This window comes from Lissotriton helveticus, chromosome 1_2 (assembly GCF_964261635.1).
Source record: "Lissotriton helveticus chromosome 1_2, aLisHel1.1, whole genome shotgun sequence".
NCBI classification, from domain to species: domain Eukaryota; kingdom Metazoa; phylum Chordata; class Amphibia; order Caudata; family Salamandridae; genus Lissotriton; species Lissotriton helveticus.
Genome location: NC_136058.1, coordinates 350349936 through 350371617, shown reverse-complemented (window position 1 = coordinate 350371617; position 21682 = coordinate 350349936). Strand labels below are relative to the sequence as shown.

Sequence of the window (21682 nt, the reverse complement as noted above, 5' to 3'; positions counted from 1 at the left end):
AGATTTGCAAACTCTGGCATAGTGTCCTTTAATGCCACATTTCATACATGTTGCTGATTTTGCATAACAATTGGGAAAAGAAGAAGAATGATTGGAACTTCCACAGCGATAACACTTGATCTTACTTCGATCAAATGGAGGCTTAACTTTAGAGTGTTGATTAACTTTACAAATGCTATCTTCTGAAGCAATAGGTTGAATACTATTATGAGGACTGGAGGCAATGGATTGGCTGACTTCATGGATGCTGCTGGAAGAAGGAGAACAATCAGAAGAACCTTTATGCTCCTTCATTTCCTTAGCCCATCCAGAAGTGTTCTCAATACCTTCCACAATAGACATAGCTTCCCTCAAAGAGGGATTCTTTGATAGAAGTTTCTCTTGTACTCTCAAACTATTGGCACATCTCACTATTTGATCACGAATCAAAGATTCAGTAAGATCACCAAACTCACAAGTTCTTGCTAGAGTTTTTAAAGAAGCTACATATTTACCAACTTTCTCTTTAGGCTCTTGTGCTCTCATAAAAAAATTATGTCGTTCAAGAACCACATTGATTCTGGGTCCAAAATAATCTTCTAACATTTTCAACGACATTTGAAAAATATCAGAAGGAGTATCTCCAGAGCCTTTACCTAAAGGTATTTCGTCAATACTGTCATAAATCTTACGACCTTCCACTCCTAAATTATGAAGCAAAATGGCTTGCTTACTTAATGCAGAAAATTTCTCCCCCCCAATAGCTACTAGATATGAATCAAATAACTTTTTCCATCTTTTCCATGGAAGTAGGGGTTCACCCTTTTCACAAAGAAAGGCTGGGGGTTGAGTCATAGAGGTCAAGCTCATGTTAACTAAGATAAAAGCACAACAATAACCAAAGAATGCTAGAACAATAAAATAAAAAATAAAAACAACTGAAGAAATGTTCATATAAATCCAAACAAATGTGTGTATCAGAGGAGTAATTGTAATGTAATATGAATAATTGTATAGCGTCATAAGCCGCGTGGAACATCTCATGCAAAAAGAGTACCACGCGACTTATGACGATAATGTTAAGTATCTCGCTCACAACATGTTATTGTACAAATGTATGCACACTCGCGCACGGACGTTGACAGACCTACGGTTGGCTGTATTCAGTTGGCTTACCGCTGATCAGACGCTCCGCTGCCGGGTGGAGTTGTATTCATGGAATAAATCCTTTTAATGGTTTCCCTTCTGCTTCTGCATATCATTTACAACATTTTGGCGACGCTGGGGATTCAACTACACCCCCTTTTCCCACGCAAAAAGGATATTATTTTTTCTTCCAACTCGTCATATTACTATTGGATGACACGACGGAGCCGTTCAGCACGATAAGCCCTCGACGCGCTTGATCTACCAATAGGGGCTCAGAGGTTCAAACATCTACACGGATTCGCTATTTCTTCAATCTTGTCAAAAACGAACCTCACCCATTGGCCAATTACAAAAGCGCAAAATGATTGGACAAGCGCTCATCTGAGAGGTAGACGCATGATCGTCAAAACAAGGTACTGTGAAATTTTAATTTGAAGCGCGTGTCCTTACAGCAATACGCACGCTATTAATACACATATTACTATAAAACAAAGTGTGAACAACAATAACAATACGCGCAGTAATGAATGTTATCAACACGCTTAACAAAGCATTTTAAACAGCGTATTTCTACAGCGATACGCACGCTAATACTACTGAAACGCTGCATCTGTCAAAACTGAACAAACATTTACTACGCGCAGAGATAGTTTCTGTCATCGCGCTTGATTGAACAATGTAAACAGCGTATACTCACAGCGATACGCACGCTCAAACTATTCAAACGCTGCACATCAAAGCTGGACACACACACACACAGTGTGACATTTCTACTAATTCTACTGTACCATTTAAAAATATTACTAAAAACTACATAACATTTATTTTAAAACAAATATTCATTACAAAATTATTCAGAACTACAAAACAGTGATTTTTCAAATTATTAACATAATAGTTGATAATTACATTATTGTGATTTTCTGGTTATTACTATAATAGTTTGCTCTTCAACATGGCTGACAATCATTGGCACCAAATCACACAACCACCGCCTTTTCTAAGCAAACCAGGCACACCCAACATTATTTGGTCAGAGTGGTTTGACTTATTTGAGAATCATTTGGTAGCCATTGACGCAAACAGTTATTCTGCACAACGGAAATTCGCATTACTATTTGGTTGCTTAGGTCAGGCTGGTCAACGAATCTTTAAAAGTGTGGTTCCTATTGCTCCTCCAGTATCTCAAGATGAAAGTGGAGACAATATATGGAATGTATATATAGAAGCTATCGCCAGACTTAAAAAACAATTTTGTGATGAACCTAATGTTATGCTAGAAAGACACAATTTTTATTCTAGGAAACAGAAAGAAGATGAAAAGGTGGAAGAATATATCGCTGCTCTCAGAGTTCTAGCTATTACTTGCGATTTTGAACCTTCCCCAGATAAATTCATAAGGGATCAGTTTGTTTTTAATTGCAATTCCAGAAAAATTAAACAAAGGATCCTTGGTTGTAAAAACCCTTCATTGAACGAAGTCATCGACCTAGCTCTCAGCATTGAACGTTCTACTTTAACCAGTAAGGCAGTAATGGAACCACCTAAACAAGGAATCAACGCTTTAGACTACTCAGATTCAGACCAGGAAAACACTGTTTGTACTATAAATCCCAAGAACAAGAGTTTTAACAAGAATTTTCAAAAGAAGAAAAGCACTTTGTGCTACAGATGTGGTTCAAGGGACCATTTAGCAAACGCTATGAATTGTCCAGCTGTAAAAAAACGTTGTTCAATTTGCAAAAAAGTAGGACACTTTCAAGGTGTTTGTAGATTTGCAAAGAAAAACTCTAATATTAATTGCATTGAGGTGGATGATTGTGCTAATTCTTTTAAAAACATTATTGTAACTCTTGATGCTAATGGTGATGTGGAATCTATTAAGGGTCCTTTATGTTCAGCCATCATTGATAATGTCCAGTTACAGGTAATGGCGGATTCAGGATCACCTTATACCATCCTCAGAGATTCCACATTCTATGAGAAATGGGACAAAAGAGTCGTATTAGTGGAATCTGATGTTAATCCAAGAGCGTTCGGAGAAAAAGATATTAACATGCTAGGTTATTTTGAAGGTTTGGTTCAATGTTTAGGAAGAGAAACAGTTACAAAAGTTTATGTTGCTGAAAAGGGTAAAAACATCGTAGGATGGAAAGATTTAGCATTGATGGGTCTCTATTTAGTTCCTGGTGATGAAAATCCTATCAAAGTTGGAGATTTACCAAAATTTAAAACGAGCCCAGATAACACAACCATAACAAACATAGAAAGTCCTAATGTAAATGTTCAGGACATTATATCGGAATTTAAACCTGTATTTGAAGAGAGGATTGGAAGCGTAAAAGGGTTTGAACATAAAATCAAGTTAATTCCAGGAGCCCAACCAGTCACACATAAAGTCAGGGCTGTTCCATTAAGTGTTAGAACAGAGTTAAAAACAATGTTGGATGATTTATGTAAACAAAGTATCATTTCACCTATTAATTCTTCACAATGGGTCGCACCCATCGTAGTCATACGAAAAAAGACAAACAAAATTAGGATGTGTGCGGATTTACGCTCTTTAAATAAAAACATTATTATCGATTGTCATCCCTTACCGAGAATTCACGAGTTACTAGCTAATATTGGTCGAGCAAAATGGTTCTCATTAATAGATTTAAGATCAGCGTACCACCAAGTGGCTTTGTCAGAAGAGTCACAAGAACTCACCTCCTTTATTACTCCTTTTGGAGCGTTCAAATTTATGCGCCTACCGTTTGGGTTGGCGTCTGCAGGTAGTGTATTTCAAAAATTGATGGATGAGTTATTCCAGGGAATCAAAGGAGTACAGGCTTACTTGGATGATATTTTGATTTTTGCAGAGACATTACAAGAACATAACAATATACTTAAAAAAGTTTTATCAATCCTAATGTCTAGAAATATGACAGTAAATAAAGAAAAGTGTAAAATGGCGGTAAGAGAGATTGAATACTTGGGACACACTGTCTCAGATAAAGGCATTACTCCCAAAGTTTCAGTGATTAGAGCTATTGAAGATGCAAAACCTCCTCCAGACAAAGACGCACTACGGTCGTTTCTTGGACTGGCGGAGTATTACGCCAGATTTGTTCAATCTTATTCACAACTAGTAGAACCACTGAGACAACTTTTAAGAAAAGGGGCAACTTTTATTTGGACTGAAGAGCTTAATAAAGTTTTTAGTGAGGTTAAGAGAATGATTATTTCTGCAAAAGCCATTCATGCATTTAGGGAAGAGGCCATGTCAACTATTACAGTAGATGCTAGTAATTCCGGTCTGGGAGCGATTCTTACCCAAAAAGTAAACGGTCAAGAACAAACCGTCGCATTTGCTTCAAGAGCATTGAAAGATTTCGAATGTAGATACAGTACAATAGAAAGGGAAGCATTGGCTTGTTCTTGGGCTGTTCACAAATTTAAAATGTATATTTGGGGAAGAAAGTTCGAGCTAGTGACCGATCACAAGCCATTAATTTACATTTTTACTAAGTCTAGTCCATCTTTATCAGCGCGACTTATGAGACTGGTTTCGAAACTACAAGAGTTCAACTTTACAATTAAACATATAGTAGGTGGAAAAAATTTCCGCTCTGATTGCTTATCCAGAATGGCTATGTCTAATGATGATGAAGAGGATACTGTAGAAGAAGATGTAGAATGTGTTACATTAATAGATGCTGTTAATGGAATTAATACTATTATTTCAGAAGAAGACTGGAAGAATAGTACTAAAGAAGATAACGTATTGTTGAAAGTTATAGAATTTTCAACTCAACGTTGGCCTGAGCCAAGAAATTTAAGTGGGGAATTGCGAAGTTTCGCTCAGGTGGCAGATCAACTGTTTGTGGAGAATGATATTGTTCGCAAAGGCGAGAAATTCATTCCCCCTTTTAAATTAAGAGAAAAAATCATTAATCTGGCACACCAGGGACATTTAGGGATAACGAAAACAGCTATGCGGATTAAGCAAAACTATTGGTGGCCATCTCTTGATACTCAAGTTAAAAATCTAATTGATACTTGTCCTGAGTGCTTGTTGTCGGATAAGCATTGGCGTACAATGAAAATACCATTACACCCCACGGAATTTCCAGAAGCCCCTTGGGAGAAAGTCGCTGTAGATTTTTCAGGACCATATTCTATTCTCCAACAAGAGAATAAATATGTGATACTTTTAGTTGACTATTTATCAAAATGGTTATATTTTGATTTCGTCAAGTCTCCAGATTCAAAATCTACAATTACTTTTCTGAAAAGAGTTTTTGAATTAGAAGGATCTCCAAAATACATAGTTACAGATAACGGTACCCATTTCGTGTCTGATAAAATACAGACATTTTTAAAAGATTTAGAAATAAAACAACTCAAAGTTGCTTTATATTCACCATCTTCAAATGGTCTTGTGGAGAGAGGAAATAGAGTAATTAAAGAGGGCGTTCAGACTGCAATCTCTTGTGGTTATAAGGTGGAAGAATTTGTTACTCAAAAAGTATGGCATTATAACACCTCTCCTCATTGCGTAACAGGTGTATCTCCTTTCTCCCTATTGAGAGGAAGAGAAAATCGTTCTATTTTATATCCATCATGGTTACATGGTGATTCAACAAAAAACCCAAATATGTCTCAGTCAGTCAAGAATACGGTTCATACAAAACAAAATCAAATGAAATTGAATTTTGATAGGGGCTTAAATAGTAATTTTGCTGATGTTACTGTGGGTGATTGGGTTATGATTAAAAGTCCTGGAAGAGTAACTAAAGGTCATTCGAAATTTGGTGCACCCGTTCAAGTATTAAAAGTTAGTAAAGGATCTGCTTTTATAAATAAAAGAGGTTGGTGGAATAAGCGACAACTAGTGAAAATCACAGATCATCAAGCTGAGATTATCAAAAATAAAGTAGAATCTGACATGTCTGAGAACTTAGACTGGTCTTTTTGGATTAAAGAACCCCAATTATTGGGAGATTCTAATCACCCTGTTGAGACAATCAGACATGAAGTAATAGTACCACGTCATTTTGAAGAACCTATATCTAGAGAACAAAATATAGAAGTTCAAAACGTTGTAAATAGTCAGAAATTTTCTTCTTTTGGTAGATGTATTAAAGTACCAGAGAGGTATAATGAATTTGTAAAATTTTAGGTAAATTACAATCTCAGCTCTGTTTTTTTTGTTATAAGGGGGAAGGTGATGTAATGTAATATGAATAATTGTATAGCGTCATAAGCCGCGTGGAACATCTAATGCAAAAAGAGTACCACGCGACTTATGACGATAATGTTAAGTATCTCGCTCACAACATGTTATTGTACAAATGTATGCACACTCGCGCACGGACGTTGACAGACCTACGGTTGGCTGTATTCAGTTGGCTTACCGCTGATCAGACGCTCCGCTGCCGGGTGGAGTTGTATTCATGGAATAAATCCTTTTAATGGTTTCCCTTCTGCTTCTGCATATCATTTACAACAGTAATACACAGTAAAAATTTAAAGAATATAGTCACAGAGATCACTGTAAATATCCTTTCTGTTGAGTAGTAGTAGAAATCCAATGTAAGTCTTAAATAGTTCAAAATGTAGTCCGATGTCTGGGCGAAGTAGCGCTGTAATAAACAAACGTCAAGGAAAAAAAAAAAAACCTTGAGCTTCTCCGTGAAGGATGTTGTGAGTCTGATAACCAAGGATACCCAAGATGGCGGCTTGCGTACTTAAATGACGTTAGAGCGGAATGACGTCATACGCATAACGCGGAGCCAGCCAGACGATGACATCCAAAGCGTGAGGAAGAATGGCCGAACGCAGCAGAACAGAGCAGCGCGAGTGAGAAGAGAGCGAGGCAGCAGGGAAGGCACGCTCATCAACGGTAAGAGAAGCCGTTATCAATCAAGAGTAAACAAGGCTTAATTTCGCTGCATTAGCCAGGTTTCTTCCAGACAAAACAAAAAAAATGTTACCTTGGTTAATTCCGAAGTTGCAGGGTTCACGGAGGCAGCAATAAAAAATAAAAAGGAAAGCAATTACGATTTCGATGAAATCCAGGAAAGTCAAGATTCGCCCAATTAATCCATAGAGAAAAATAATCCAAACGAGGTCAGAAATCCAATTTTCTGCAAGTACTCCAAACAAAATCAATAAACAGGTAATAAGAAATCCAGAGGTTTTTGTCTTTAGAGAAGATTCTCTGAAAAACGATATAATTGGGTTCAGGGTTAAGTGGTGATGTGGCTTGTCCCTTCCAAGCTTCAAATCGTCGCCAGTGTTAAAAAGAGAAATACACCAGTAGTTCAATCCAAAGGAGGATTTATTCAGAATAACATCACCAACAGTTTCCTCAGATGCCTCTAACTCCTTCCAGCTCCAATGTCTCTCTGACCACATCAGAAGCATCCAGAGAAGGAATGTAGAAGGCATGGAACACTAAGTATGTCACAGTACCAGTCATACAAATATGTGGGATGCACATTACAACAATTATATTTATGGTATTAATGTCAATAATATAATACTTTTTCTTTTGAACCATAATACAGTCAAACACATCACATAATGCAGAATAAATTTGAACCACGTGACCTCTTGACAATGGCAAGTGAGTCCATTATGAAAGAATAAACGTCAAACTCCCGCTTGTTAGCCTGAAATGCACTGGAAGAATTAAAAAAACACTCTTCATATTCCCTCAGTAAAACACTTTTCAAACATAATAAAAGCGGTAAGAAACTAAACATGAAAATTAGTAAACCAACTACAATGGTATTGTTTTCTCAAGTGTTTCGGACACATCACTGCACTGATTTATTTTATTAATCACGCTAATTACACAGAATGGCTCCCTCAAGAAACTAAATCACAGTCACAGACGACAAATCTGTTGTTCACAGTGACATCCGAGTGTTTTGTGTGAAACCAGCCCAGACTGCAGCGCACATACCGATATTTCCCACATAGCCAGTGCACAGTTTTGGATTTAGATAACTACATGGCCACCTTACCTGAACCCGTCTTATAATTTTGGGGTGTCAGGGCTAGAGTGGTCGACCTCCACACTGGGGAAGCGGGTTCGAATCTCGGCAGGGGAGCTCAACATACCGTGATTCTGAGCAAATCACTTAATCTCCCTGTGCCTAACAAAAACCACATGATGTGTCCTTCTGTAAGCAACTGGTGCTCATGTAAAGCGCTCTGATACCTTCGGATCAAGTTTGCGCAATATAAAAACTCTCGATTTTTTTTCTTTTTAAATGGAACACGCAGATTTCACAAATATTCCTTGCACCCACTACTATGTCTTTGCTTTCACTGCCATATTGGCAAAAAAAGGTGCAGTACCTTATGTGGCCATACGAGATCCCTAGGGACACCTAGTGACAGCCTGTGGTACTGCAGCCCCATCCCCTTCTATGTGCACATTAGAACAGTAACTGTTGCTGCACCCACAATAATGTGCTGCATAGGTAAATACATAGAAAGTCTCCCAGGCGAGACAAATTGCATTGCAAATGCTTGTTTGGTCAGTGGCTCACAAAGTACCTTACCTTTTACTGATGAAGATTCCTCAGTTATAGAGTCTTTGGCTATAGGGGTTGCTAGTGACTGTCTGATTTTCAAATATCGGAAGATTTCAGAATCTGCCAATTTGTACTCCTGCTTGTAAATGTAAATCCGTATTTGTAAAGCACGAACTACTCGCCCTTATGAGTCTCAAGTAGCATGGTGCAGTCGTGGAAATTAAGTGAGCTATTGCCCAGATTCACATGGTGCTGAGCTGCCGCCGCAACCAGGGATTGAACCGTGAACACTGTACTCCGAAGTCAGCCTCCCTGGCCGCTGCACCGCACCTCTCCACTTGCGCGCCTCCAGACACATCCGGCGGTCCTTGCTCCAGATATCTCCTAGAGTGGTCATTCCTATCAGGTCCCATTTGGCCAACCCTTCCAGCCGTCCCACTTCCATAAGTGAATCGTTATGCCAGAGTGGAGTATGCATTAAAGCTTCTTTTACCAGTCCACTTATCCTGTGGCCTGCTGCCAGACTTGTGCTGCTGCTAAGGTATGCCTTGGCAGTCTCATTCTGGGTTTACCTGTCCATTGCATGATGGATTCCTCTGGATCCATAGGGGAAGTGCTGATAGTACAGGACAGGGCTCATATCTCCCCTCCATAAACCTTATTACAAATGCACTGCCGCTCCATAATCATTTGGTGCCCCCCCCCATAGATACATCTGAAGGCTCCATGCTTGCCTTGCTAGTGACATCACTTCTGAAATATTTTAACCTGTGCTTTCCAGATTGTTTAATACTTAGCCCTGTTACTTTTAGAAGTCAGAAGTCCCAATGATAATCTCTATGAATTTGCATTTTCTGAACGTATTTATGACTAGGATGTATTTTTCATAATCACTTTTTAGGAGCACTTGACACTTTTGGTAAGGGGGCATATAGACATACTATATTTGTAATATTGCCTCTTGTTTTCCGTACCATGACGCACCTAACCTTAATAATTGTATACATGTTCTGTGGTTCAGTTCTGTAAATTTTTTCAACATTCCTTATGTAATTTTATGTCACCAAGAGCATGCAGACATTTTTGGCCAAGTTGTAATGAATTGAATTATTCACAGAATAAACAATATCTGGTGCAGAGGCTAAATATCGAATCACAAATATCGACTTACCTGTATATCATTGGAAAAATATTGTGGCTCAAGAATATCGACAGACAAAATATTGTGGTGAAGAATATCAACTTTAGGTAAGTAATATTGATGTAAAAAATATCAAAGTGTTTAATATCGGTGGCAAAAATATAGATGTTAAAATATCGATTTTGTATTAATGTTATGTATGTTAGTATATATTTTATATGTGTGTGATGCAAGTATTTTTTGTATAAGATTTGTTTGTATTTTTATTAAAAGAGTAAAAATTTGAGTAGTTATTAAACAAATTTTTTTAGAATTTTGCATTTTTAGTTCCGTAGCGGGTAGCGGGTTGTGGGTTTACAGGGGAATAGTAATAATCAGTTGTTAATTAATTTTAATTAATTAATTGGCAATTAATTGTGTTAATCGTGTAAAAATTCTAGGTGCGTTGTGGTGTTTATAGGTGAAAAGGGTGGGAAGTGATTTTTTATAAATATTATTTAAATAATTAAAAAATATTGTAATTAATTATGGTATTTGTGTATTTCATTTTAGGTATGTGCTGTGAATATTATAGCGTTAAAGAATGCATATTAAATCAATGTTTATTAATTACTTGTATTGATAATAATTTGTCAAATGATTAATAATTATGGAAATAAATTCAAATGAAAATGTTTAAGTTGTTTTTTTATTGGTGTGGTGTTATTGGCTAGGAAATTAAATAAATACATTATTGTTTTAAAAAAATATTTTTGTTAATATTTGCTTATTTTAAATAAATATTGTTTATAAATGTAATTATTTTAGAGAGTAGTTCTACGTTTTTGATATATGTAATTAATATATTTACGGTTAATGTTTAAATATATGTAATTTGCTATTTTTTAAATATTGTTTATTTATTTTGTATATTGTTTAAATGTTTTAACATATTTAAATGCTATTATTAATTTTGGTTTCTCTGCAATCCAACACTTTCCTTACAGCTGCACTCACTGGAGTGGGAATAGTAATTTGTACCTCTCCGCCATCCAACACTTTCCCTACTGTTGCACTCACTGGAGAAGGAATAGTAATTTTTACTTATTCGCTATCCAGCTCTTCCCTACTGTTGCACTCACTGGAGTGGGAATGGTAATTTTTACCCCTCTGTCATCCTGCACTTTCCCTACTGTTGCACCAACTGGAGTGGTAATAGTAAATTTTACCCCTCCGCTATCCAGCACTTTCCCTACTGTTGCACTCATTGGAGTGGTAATAGTAATGTTTACTCATCCACTATCCAGCTCTTTCCCTACTGTTGCACTCACTGGAGTGGGAATAGTAATTTTTACTCATCCACTATCCAGCTCTTTCCCTACTGTTGCACTCTCTGGAGTGGGAATAGTAATTTTTACTCATCTGCTATCCAGCTCTTTCCCTACTCTTGCACTCACTAGAGTGGGAATAGTAATTTTTTACTCATCCGCTATCCTGCACTTTCCCTACTGTTGCACCCACTGGAGTGCGAATAGTAATTTTTACCCCTCGGCTATCCTGCATTTTCCCTACTGTTGTATTTATTGTATTGCAAAATGTATGTTTTAATTTTTTTGTCTGGTTAAATGTTTGAACTGATTATAAAATGGTTATTTTTGTCATTTCAAAATATTGATATATGTATATATTTTATTTTTATATATTCAAAAGTTAAAAGTTAAATAAAGATAATATTTAATAAATGATATTTAAATAAATAGGTATATGTGTAAATTGTTATGTTTGTGTTTATATTATTTAATTAAGTTTATTTGTTATATTTAGTAAAAATGTATATTACCTTTATTTTATTTTGTTAAAAATATTAATAATATTTAATATATTTATTTTATGTTTTATATATATATATATATTTAAGTCGATATTTTGTACATCTATATTTTTTATTTCATTTTTTTTTGTTCGATATTCTTGTGCTTATCTGTTTAAATATAGGGAGTCGATATTTTTGAATTCTATATGTTTGCATCGATATTTTTGTATATCGATGTTTTCTACATTGATATTTCATAACTGAACCTATCTATCCATCTGAATTGTGTTCAGTGGTGTTGCCTGCGTTTCAAGGGCCCTAAATGCAACAAGAACAAGCATCTGCAATGCAAAAGGTCTTGCATTTACGCGAGTTTGAGCTATTGGCATTGGAAATGTCAATTCCTTTTATTTATATTTTGTTTTTTAAAACACAAATAAAAGCCATTGCCATTTACAATGCCAATAGCTTAAACTCTCACAAATGCAAGATATTTTGTACTCCAAATGCTTGAAGGCGTCGCTGAGTTGCACCCTTCTATCTCCCATGGCCCCTGAAGAGCTTCCTATTTGTTACAAGTTAAATAAACAAGTCGGTGGTCACAACTGTGTATGAGAGACCCTCCTGCAGTAAGAGAAACTCAGCAGCGAAAATAGTGCTTACTGACTAAAAAAGACATACACTGTAAGACCGAAGTAAAAGGGCCTGTCCTCATGGAAAATTACAAAGGAAGGCGCCTTGACGCCTTCGGGCTAAGTTTGCGCGTTTATAAATCGCATTTCATTTCATTTCATTTCATCATTCAAAGGAAGACAAGGGGGTACTAAGGAGGTACTAACAAGCCTAATAACAAATCAGATTCCATCATTTAAGAAGGACAATGACATGAACCAATGACAAATATGGGCGATGAGTGGGCTGGGCTTCGAGTACATGCTCCAATACTGCATGGCTCGCAGCGCATGCTCTGCCCAGGCTCGACCTAAAAATGGACTGGGGTGTAGTGGGCCCATCTCCATCTCTTCTCCCTATGCCTGTTCATGTCTTATGAATGAATGAGGTGTCTTATAAACTGCACAGCTACTACTAGAGTGCCTGGATGCTGGGCAAAGAACGGCCAAGAAAAAGGAATCAGTCCTTAACCCCTTCTCCGTGGGGCAAATTCCCCCGCGGTGCGAGGCTGGGCGTGGCGCTCGGGTACTCAGAACGAGAACGGCTCCCGGCCGTCATGAGTCACAGTAGGCGTGTGCTCACGACAGCCGGGAGCCGTCCGAACTCTGCCCACTGATTAATTCTCCCGCACAGGTGGGGAATTAATCGCCCGTGGGCGGAGCAGCAACGTTCGGGCGGCTCCCGGCCGTCATGAGCACACGCCTACTGTGACTCATGACAGCCGGGAGCCATACTGAGCATGGAAGGTGTTAAACAGATGGCTTTTCAATTGTTTCTGCTGTAACAGTTTCTTTCTCTGGAATGCATCTGCAGGGGAAGATGAAGGTCATTCCAGTGTTTGGCTGCTAGAACCGAGCAGGCAGAAGCACCACACTTCTTCCTTTTGGTGAAGGGGATATACAGAAGACAGATATACAGAAGACAGGCTGACCAAGAGAGTAGGGATCTGTTAGGGCAATGCAAGGTTAACCTTTTGTGCAAGTATGAGAGGCCAGTTTTATAGGAGGCCGAGTCTCCTATAATCTGAGCCTTAAAGATGGTCCTTTTTTTTACTGGTACCCGGAGTAGCTGGCTGCGGTACAGAGAGATCGAGGCATATTTTGGAAGGTTGAATAGAAGGCAGGCTGCCATGTTCTGAATCTTTTGCAATCTATGGATAAGGTAACCCGGAAGTCCAATGTATTGGACGTTTGCATGGTCCAGCCTTGACAGAATCAGTGGCTATAACACCGTTTTCTGGGCCTCCTATGGCAGGAGTTTGAGAAGTTTTCTCAGCATCCTTAAAATCCAACGTGCGGATTTAACCACGGCTGCAATCCGAGATTGGAGCGATAGGCGGGTGTCAATAAGAACCCTCTAAGTTCCTGGCCAGCTCAGTAGCTCTTTTTATCTCATACCGCCTACCTACCCCCTTTTTCTCTCTTTCGCTGGCCTCCTTTCTTTACCTTTTCGCACGCCCCTTTTCCTCCTTCTCCATTCTGCCGCATCTTCTTCTCTTCATTTTCTTTCATCCCTTTCGTTTCTCCTGTATTTTCTGTCCCTCCGTGCCCCTCCTCCCTCCATCTCAAAAAAGTAAGCACAAAGCCGGCGCTCAAACAGTCTCTAAATTAACTGCAGTTGCTGTAGTGCAAACTGAACCCCTCCCACCTCTGGGACCTGGTGCCACTGCACCAGCTGCACCTCTGGTTGCTATGCCAGATTGTGCTCGCAGGCGGCTGCCTGCAGAGACTATATGATAAGAGCGTTAAGCAGCCCTGATAAGAAAGAGCGGGGCCACTGGAGGAAAGGGGCAGTGAGAAGGGTATGGCATCTTTCTCAGAGTAAAATATTTGACATTTGTTCACGTCATAAGACTTGGCAAAGGCCCAGTCATTTTACATAAATAGGACTTTACATAAAATCGTCTGTACTCGGTTTGGCATGGCTTGGCTGTCTTTACTTTACCTCATACATGGCAATATTTTTAGAAGAGGCAAGTAGGAGAATTAAATACAAATAATCAGGAGATTGCATTTCTCTCATTCTCTTCTATTGATGCAGAAGTATTTTTCAGCCTGAATCAGGTATATTGGCATGTATGATTCACCCATCAGTCACGAATCATTAAGGCAGCTCTGGAACACTTTTTAAACATACCTCATTTTGGTAAGCTAAAAATACAGGTGACACTAGTCAGGTGGTAACCCCTCCAAGAGGAGAAAGGTGTGACATAAGGGTCAGAGCTACCGACTTCGGAACTGGCGACTCTGGGCAAATCACCTAATCTCCCCGTGTTTACCAAAAAATTAATGTGTCCCTGTGTAATATACCTAGCGCTCAAGTAAAGCGCTCCAATATCTTCGCGCTATATAAAAAATGCACCAAAAAAGTAGCCTTTCGGCGGGACAGATTCCTGCTCCGGGCTTGCGTTGTGCCCTGCTGGCCGGGGCTGCTGGTTTGCCAATGATTGAAAGAAGGACCGCCCCATCCCCTTCGCGCGCGCTCATAGAGCGGTGTGGAGCAGAAGGGACCCTCTGTGCAGCTGCTTCTACGACAGGGATCTCGGGAGAGTGCCGACGTCAGGACCTGTGAACACTGCGCGTGCACTCTGCGGCAGGTAAGGTAGGGGGCAGTGTCGGGAAATAATGGAATTTTCACATTAAAGAATACATCTCTTGTTCCTTATATCTTGAGGAAGGTGCACACCTTTATACTTTGACATCTTGTCAGTAAAATAGTACAACTTCTGTTAATTATGTGAAGGATATTTCCGTGGCGCAGACTAACTAACTGTTCGCATGGCCTCGGAGGTCGAGCAAAATCTGGGCTCCGTTCTGAAGCCATTGTATTTGTGGCTCCAACGTGAATTTATTGGTATAGTCCGATTATATATAAAACACCGTAACTCGTGGTTTCAAGTGCCATGGCTACAATCTCCATGTTCATCCAATCAGCGCAGGGCGCCTCTCCCTCTCTGAAGGTGAAAGGGAACCACCGAATGGCTGTGGCCTGAAGGGAGGCACAGTGCAGGCATGATTCCAGACTACCCCAGTCCAGACTAATCCAACACCAGCAGGAGGGAGGAGGCCTCACACGGCCTGGGGAGGCCACCGAGGGAGGACACACATGGCCTGGGGAGGCCACAGAGGAAGGTGGCCTCACATTTCCACACACGGTCTGGGGAGGCCACCAAGGGAGGAGGCCCCACATTGCCTGGGGAGGCCACTGAGGGGGGAGGCCACACACGGCCTGGGGAGGCCACAGAGGGAGGAGACTGTGAGAAAGTGCCCTCTTTCTTGCATGGTATGCCCCCACTTTTTGCTGAACTGCTGATGTGCTTTGACTGAGTGTGCCCTGGGCTCCTGCCAACTAGGTGCCCAGGGCCTGTGTTCCTTCCACAAAGCTGTATTGAAACCAAACCCAATTGGCATCTCTCGACACCTATCAGCCCCCAGTAAATGGTACCCTAGGTACCATGGGCATGGTGACCAGAGAAGACCCCTAAGGGCTGCAGCACTCATTGTACCACCCATAGGGGCCCTGTACCCTGACACCCACACACTGCCTTTGCAGGCTGAGTGTCTAAGTTCAGAACTAAACAGAGAGTCGACATGGCACACATACCTGTGTGCCATGTCCACAATCCCACTGCCCTGGCATACACCAGTCATCCCACTAGCTCCGTGCCCTATGCCAGTGGTGTGGGCACAGGTGCATGAGCTCTGTGCCCCTACAGTAACCCGGGCCATTCCTGGGCACTGCAAGTGCAGTGCTGCCATTTAAGAGTATACGGTGCTGGGAGGAAGTCATTACGAACTCCATAGCACCATGAGAGCTTCATTGAAGACTGAGAAGTTTGGTATCAAACTGCTCAGCACATTAAACCCACACAGATGCCAGTGTGAGGTTTAAGGTAAAATGCACCAGAGGGCATCTTAGAGATGCCCCCTGAAACCTAACCTACAATCCACGTCAGGACTGAGGGGCTGCCTAGGCTGACACACAGCAGACATGTTGCTGGACCCCTGGGTGGAGAGCCCCACCCCCGCTCTCCAGGGCCTGCAAGAATGCACATCCTGGGTGCGGTGCTAGGTCTCCTCACCCAGGATGGGCAGGAAGAAGCTTCAAAGGTCTGCCGCCTCTGTGAGCTTCTCCAGACCATTTGCTGTACCCAGCAACTGGCCCTCACCAGTCCTGACCCCCACTCTGGCGGAAAGACTGGCGGGAAAACCTAAGTCAGGAAGGGGGTGTGCCAGCCTGTGCCAACCCCACCCCTCAGATGGGCGATGTGACGTGAAGCACGACCCCTGGCTCCGGCCATCTTGAAGATGGGGAGCCCTGCCCAATCATAGCTAGGTTCCGGCCCCCCCCCCACTGGAGAGGAGCAGGCTAGGGGGTGTACCCACCCCAGGACAGGGACCTATTGGTCCCTGCCCTTGCCCTACCTGTAACGCCCCATAAATCAGTATTTAGGGGCTCCCTGAACCTTCCTTCCTCAGATCCCGTTTTGAAAAACAAGAAGAACAAGAAGAAGGATGACCTGCTATGCAGCTGCTAATAAAAGGATGATGACAACTGACTTGGCCCCAATCCTACCGGCCTGTTGATCCATGATCCTGCTCCTGCTTAACCTGGCGTCTCCTACGGGCAGCAACCTCGAGAATCCTGGAGGACCTGCCTGCCTTGACCCTCCTAGAGACTAGGACTCCCATGAGCAGGGGCTCTGCTCCAACAGCAACACCCCTGGTGCCAGCCAGGAACTGCAAATCCAGCCCACTCTGCACCCGCCGAGCCCAGCCCGTGCCCGAGTGAACCAAGACCATGAGGACATCCCTCCGGCGACAGGGACCTGAAGTCCAGTGCCCTATGACCCTCCTCGACGAACCAGACGACGCCTGCAGCCTCCGAACCAGAGACCCCCCCAACCACGACCAGCCGAGGGTAAGATTCCCAACACCAAAAGACACCCCTGCACCCGGCTCCCTGCAGCCCTCTGTGCCTTCCTTTGGGGTACCTACCTCTTTTCCAAGATCCCAACTTATCTCTCGAAGTGATGGTCGCACCTGAAGAATCACCGTTCCCGAGTCTGCTGCCTTTGTTCCCTCAAAAGAACCCTGCACCCAGCCGCCTGAGTGCCGCTGGAAGTGCAACTACTACCCTACTCTACTGCCCCACTTGCCCTGAGTAAGTGACCTGGAGCTCAGCTCGCACAGCCGCGTGGCCTGCGTGCTTGCAGCCACCATCCGAAGGCCCCCTCCCCTCCATTAGATAACATTGGGCCTAACTACCTCTGCACCCGGCTGCCCCTGTGCCACATAGGGTGTACCAACTGTACCTACCTGACCCTGGGGGATCCCTGAGTCTATGCCCAGAACCTTAACTTCACCAGTCAAGTACTCACCTGGAAACCAATAACTCACTTTTCTGCCATAGGATAACATTGACTGATTTGACTTGAAAAATCTTTAAAGTGTGAAGTTTTGAAACTTTAAAATATTCCTATAAAATCAGCCGAATACCGAATTCCTAAGTGCTCACCAGTGATCAGGAGAGAAGCCAGAACTGTACCTTGTGGCCCAGTACTGAACCGCAAAAGTAATCCTAACGGGTTTACTAGAAACCTGTATTTTCTCCATAGGAATCCATTGTCTGCTTTTCTATGAAATTTCTACCAAGTGTCTACTTTTGAAAACTTGAAATATTCCTTAAAAATCATACCAACTACCGAAACGTCATTACTTACCTGTCTTAGGCAGAGATCCCAGTGCTGAACCTAGGAGCCCAATACTGGATTACAAAAGTAACGAGAACGTACTTTACCTGTAACCTGAATTTTCTCCCATTGGATAACATTGCTAGATTTTCACTGAAAAGTTTTTAATTGTGAACTTTTAAAATACCTTTATATTCCTTAAAAATCATTGCAAAAACCAACACGTTTTTACAAAACTGTTTTGAGCTTAGACCGCAGGACTGAAGCTAGGATCCAGTCCTGGAATTACAAAAGTAATCTACAAAGAAATCAACTGCATTTTTTGTAGAAAAACCCATTGAGCTCAATGTTAGATTGTGTTTAGAATTGTGTTGCCTACTGTAACCCCTGTACCTGTTGGGTTTACAAAGTTATTTCCTTTCTGCAAAGTAATTATTTGAGATAACTCATAAATGAGAAAAGTATATTTTTGATATCTGTTGGTTCTAGAAATAAAACAACTATATCTTTTGATGTAAAAACAATTGGCCTGGGGTTCAGTCCTTGAGTGTGTGAAACCTTTTGCTGACTGAGTGTGTACAACAAATGCTTTACACTGTCCTCTGGTACTGCCTTACTGCTCGACCAAGTTACCACTTTTGAGAGTAAGGTCAGCCGTGACTTTAACCTCTGTTATACCTCTGGGGTTGGTGGTCTCTATACACACTGTACCTTACTTTGGTCCGGAATATATAGAGCCACTTTCTCAAAGAGACCACATGCAAAAAGTGGGGTTAACCATAGTAAGCAGATCCTACTCCCCTACACCACACATGGTCTGGCGAGGCCACTGAGGGAGGAGGCCACACAGAGTCTGGGGAGGCCACTGAGGGAGGAGGCCATTCACGGTCTGGGGAGGCCACCGAGGGAGGAGGCCACACACAGCCTGGGGAGGCCACCGAGGGAGGAGGCCACACATGGTCTGGAGGGTCCATCGAGGGGGGAGGCCACACACAGTCTGGGGAGGCCACCGAGGGAGGAGGCCACACACTGTCTGGAGAGTCCACAGAGGGAGGAGGCCACACACGGTCTGGGGAGGCCACAGAGGGAGGAGGCCACATATGGTCTGGGGAGGCCACCAAGGGAGTAGGCCACACACGGTCTCGGGAGGCCACCGAGGGAGGAGGCCACACATGGTCTGGGGATGCATTTTTGGGCAACCGCAGTTCAGAAACCACTAGTCAAATCTGGGACTTGGTCACCCAGATTTGTTAACCTGTTCAAAGTGAGAGCTCGGGCTGGCAAGGAGATGAATGTGGACTTTTCCAAAGAGGTTACAGGGTTTTCAGCTGGAAAGCAGCATCATTGTCACACGTGATTGTTGCACAGACTGAGACAACATAAAGGGGCAACCTCTGCGTTATAATCAGTGTGCAGTAGGATAGCAACATCAATCCACCAACCCTCACCAGCGAGATTATTGAAAAGTAGCCTGTGATCACTTCCATGCAGCCATCTCCAACATAGCTGCAATGCTGGGTTCCGATCATGCTGCAGCACGGAGAACATCACCCTACACATTGTACACAATGTCTTTCAGATGAAGATGACCACTGCCTCCTGATATTACTGGATCTCTCAGCTGCCTTCGACATGGTCAATAGATGGAACAAAATGGAATCCATCAACAATGTTCTTCTCAGTTTTTTCTCCTTCCTTTCCTACCAACCCCAGTTTATTCACTTGGGCATCTGCACAACACAAAAGATCCCGATCACGTCTGGAGTCTTCCATGCTGTCTCCTGTCATCTTCTACCTTTGCATGGAGCTGCTTGGTGCTCTGTTCACACATAACATTTATCATAAAGCTGGGGACTGATTCAGTTAAGGAACATAAGGGCTGGAATCTGTTAAACGGTGAACGCAATAATGCCTCTATGACCATAAATGTACTAATTTGACAGCTACGTAGGTCTGATTTCATTATCACACGTGACAAACACGGAAACGGAGAGCCACGACTGAATAGTCGGAGCAGCAAAACAAGTTCGACGAGGCGCGAGCACTCACAACTGAAAGATTGAATCCAACCACCATTAGAGACAGAGAACACAAACAAAATGTAACTCGCATCACTTGACAAAGAAAGTACATTTGGACCGGTTTCAAGAGAAAGCTCTCGCTCACAATAGTGTCCTACACTTAAGTCCCAGCCCTGAGGAAGACCTTGCTGGAATCCTCCTGGTCCCCCCCACAAAGGTCAAAACGCGCCCGCAACCCCTCCACTCACTTCTTCACCTCACAAGGCCAAGAATATCACCGGACCTAATTGATAAATTCATGGACAGACCAGTTTAGCCAATTAACGGTGGTTTAAATACCCCTAAAGTGCTCAAGGCACTCTCTGACTTCATCACTCTTTGGACCGCTCATTGGATGATTATCGAGGATAAGTAGGGGTCTCTATCCCGATATATGTTTATAATGAAGTAGGACTTTTCTGATCAATGTCTGTTGTTCAATCATGTTGAATACTTGTAAATAACCATTTTTCTTGCATGTTTGTTTTTCATGTAAAGTATTTATTGTACTACAGTCCAAAAAAGATATGTGGACTAGTACAGAAATGAATACCTGTGTGCTAAAATTTTAAATAAAAAAAAACTCAAAGATAAATTTGAGAAAGACTAAAGAAACTGCCTTGATGAACTAATCTAAAAATGTAATTTCTGCATTTTTGTGAATTATTTATGGTTGCTTGTCTACCTCCGATTACAAGTTGTAACAAGAAATCAAGTTAATTTATTGAAAACCTACGGAGGTAATGAATTCAGACCTACGTAGCTATCAAATTAGTACCTTTATGGTCATAGAGGCATTATTACGTTCACTGCTCACACATAACAGCATCAAGATTCCCCAATACAATGATGATACACAACTCTACCTGAAAGTCTCCTCTGCTTCAGACTTCCAGTGCCTCAAACACTGCTTGCAGATCATTCAGACCTGGATGTCCAGCACTATGTGAACCCCAACTATCACCAAATGCCAAATCACTAAGATTATCCATGGAAAACCAAAACAAAGACAGTATGGTCCCAGCTCTCTCATCTGTATGGTGGACCTCACACCTACCCCATTGCTGCCCAGACTACACTCTGGCACCCCTTAGGGCACCCTACATGTCCCAGCATGTCTCGTCCAGGGCCTGAAGTAATATGATCACATCACTCGCATCCTGATGGAACTGCTTTGCCAGCCAACACCATCTTGAAAACCTGTATGAACATTTGTGGCCCGCACACACAAAACAAAAAAGTCAGTTCATTCAAGGATGAATCACACTAATCTGTGTTTCTTCAATCTTTATTTTCTCATTTCTGCAGTAGGCTACTGCATAAATGAGAAAATAAAGATTGAAGAAACACAGATTAGTGTGATTCATCCTTGAATGAACTGACTTTTTTGTTTTGTGTGTGCGGGCCACAAATATTCATACAAGTGTCTGTTGTGGAAGGTTCTTCCACGATTAAGAGAATCAAAAGGATCTGGCTCTCTGTTGGTCAACGCACCTCTTGTTAATGCAGTTCCCCAATTTTAAATAAGTGCGGTATCGTTTCCTATATCCTTGTTTGTGAATCCTTTACCATCTTGAAAACCATCTGCATCATTTACAAAGCCATCACAACCAGCATCTCAGCTTATCTTGCAGACAGGCTCACCATCTCTGGTGGTTCTCA

The 21682-nt window shown here is 41.6% G+C and overlaps 1 protein-coding gene across 3 annotated transcripts in view; it reads left to right on the top strand.

The window, feature by feature from the left end:
* Positions 1-21682, top strand: part of LOC144804257 (acyl-coenzyme A amino acid N-acyltransferase 1-like) — a 798906-nt gene that overhangs the window by 579760 nt on the left and 197464 nt on the right. Inside the window, exon 1 of one of the 3 annotated variants that reach the window (XM_078671904.1) lies at positions 14767-14864. The exons of 1 other annotated variant lie outside the window; for it this stretch is intronic. The gene's annotated coding sequence lies outside the window, so the exon portion shown is untranslated. Of the gene's footprint in view, positions 1-14766; positions 14865-21682 lie in introns of those variants that run through there. One more of the 3 variants, XM_078671905.1, reaches the window with a different exon arrangement.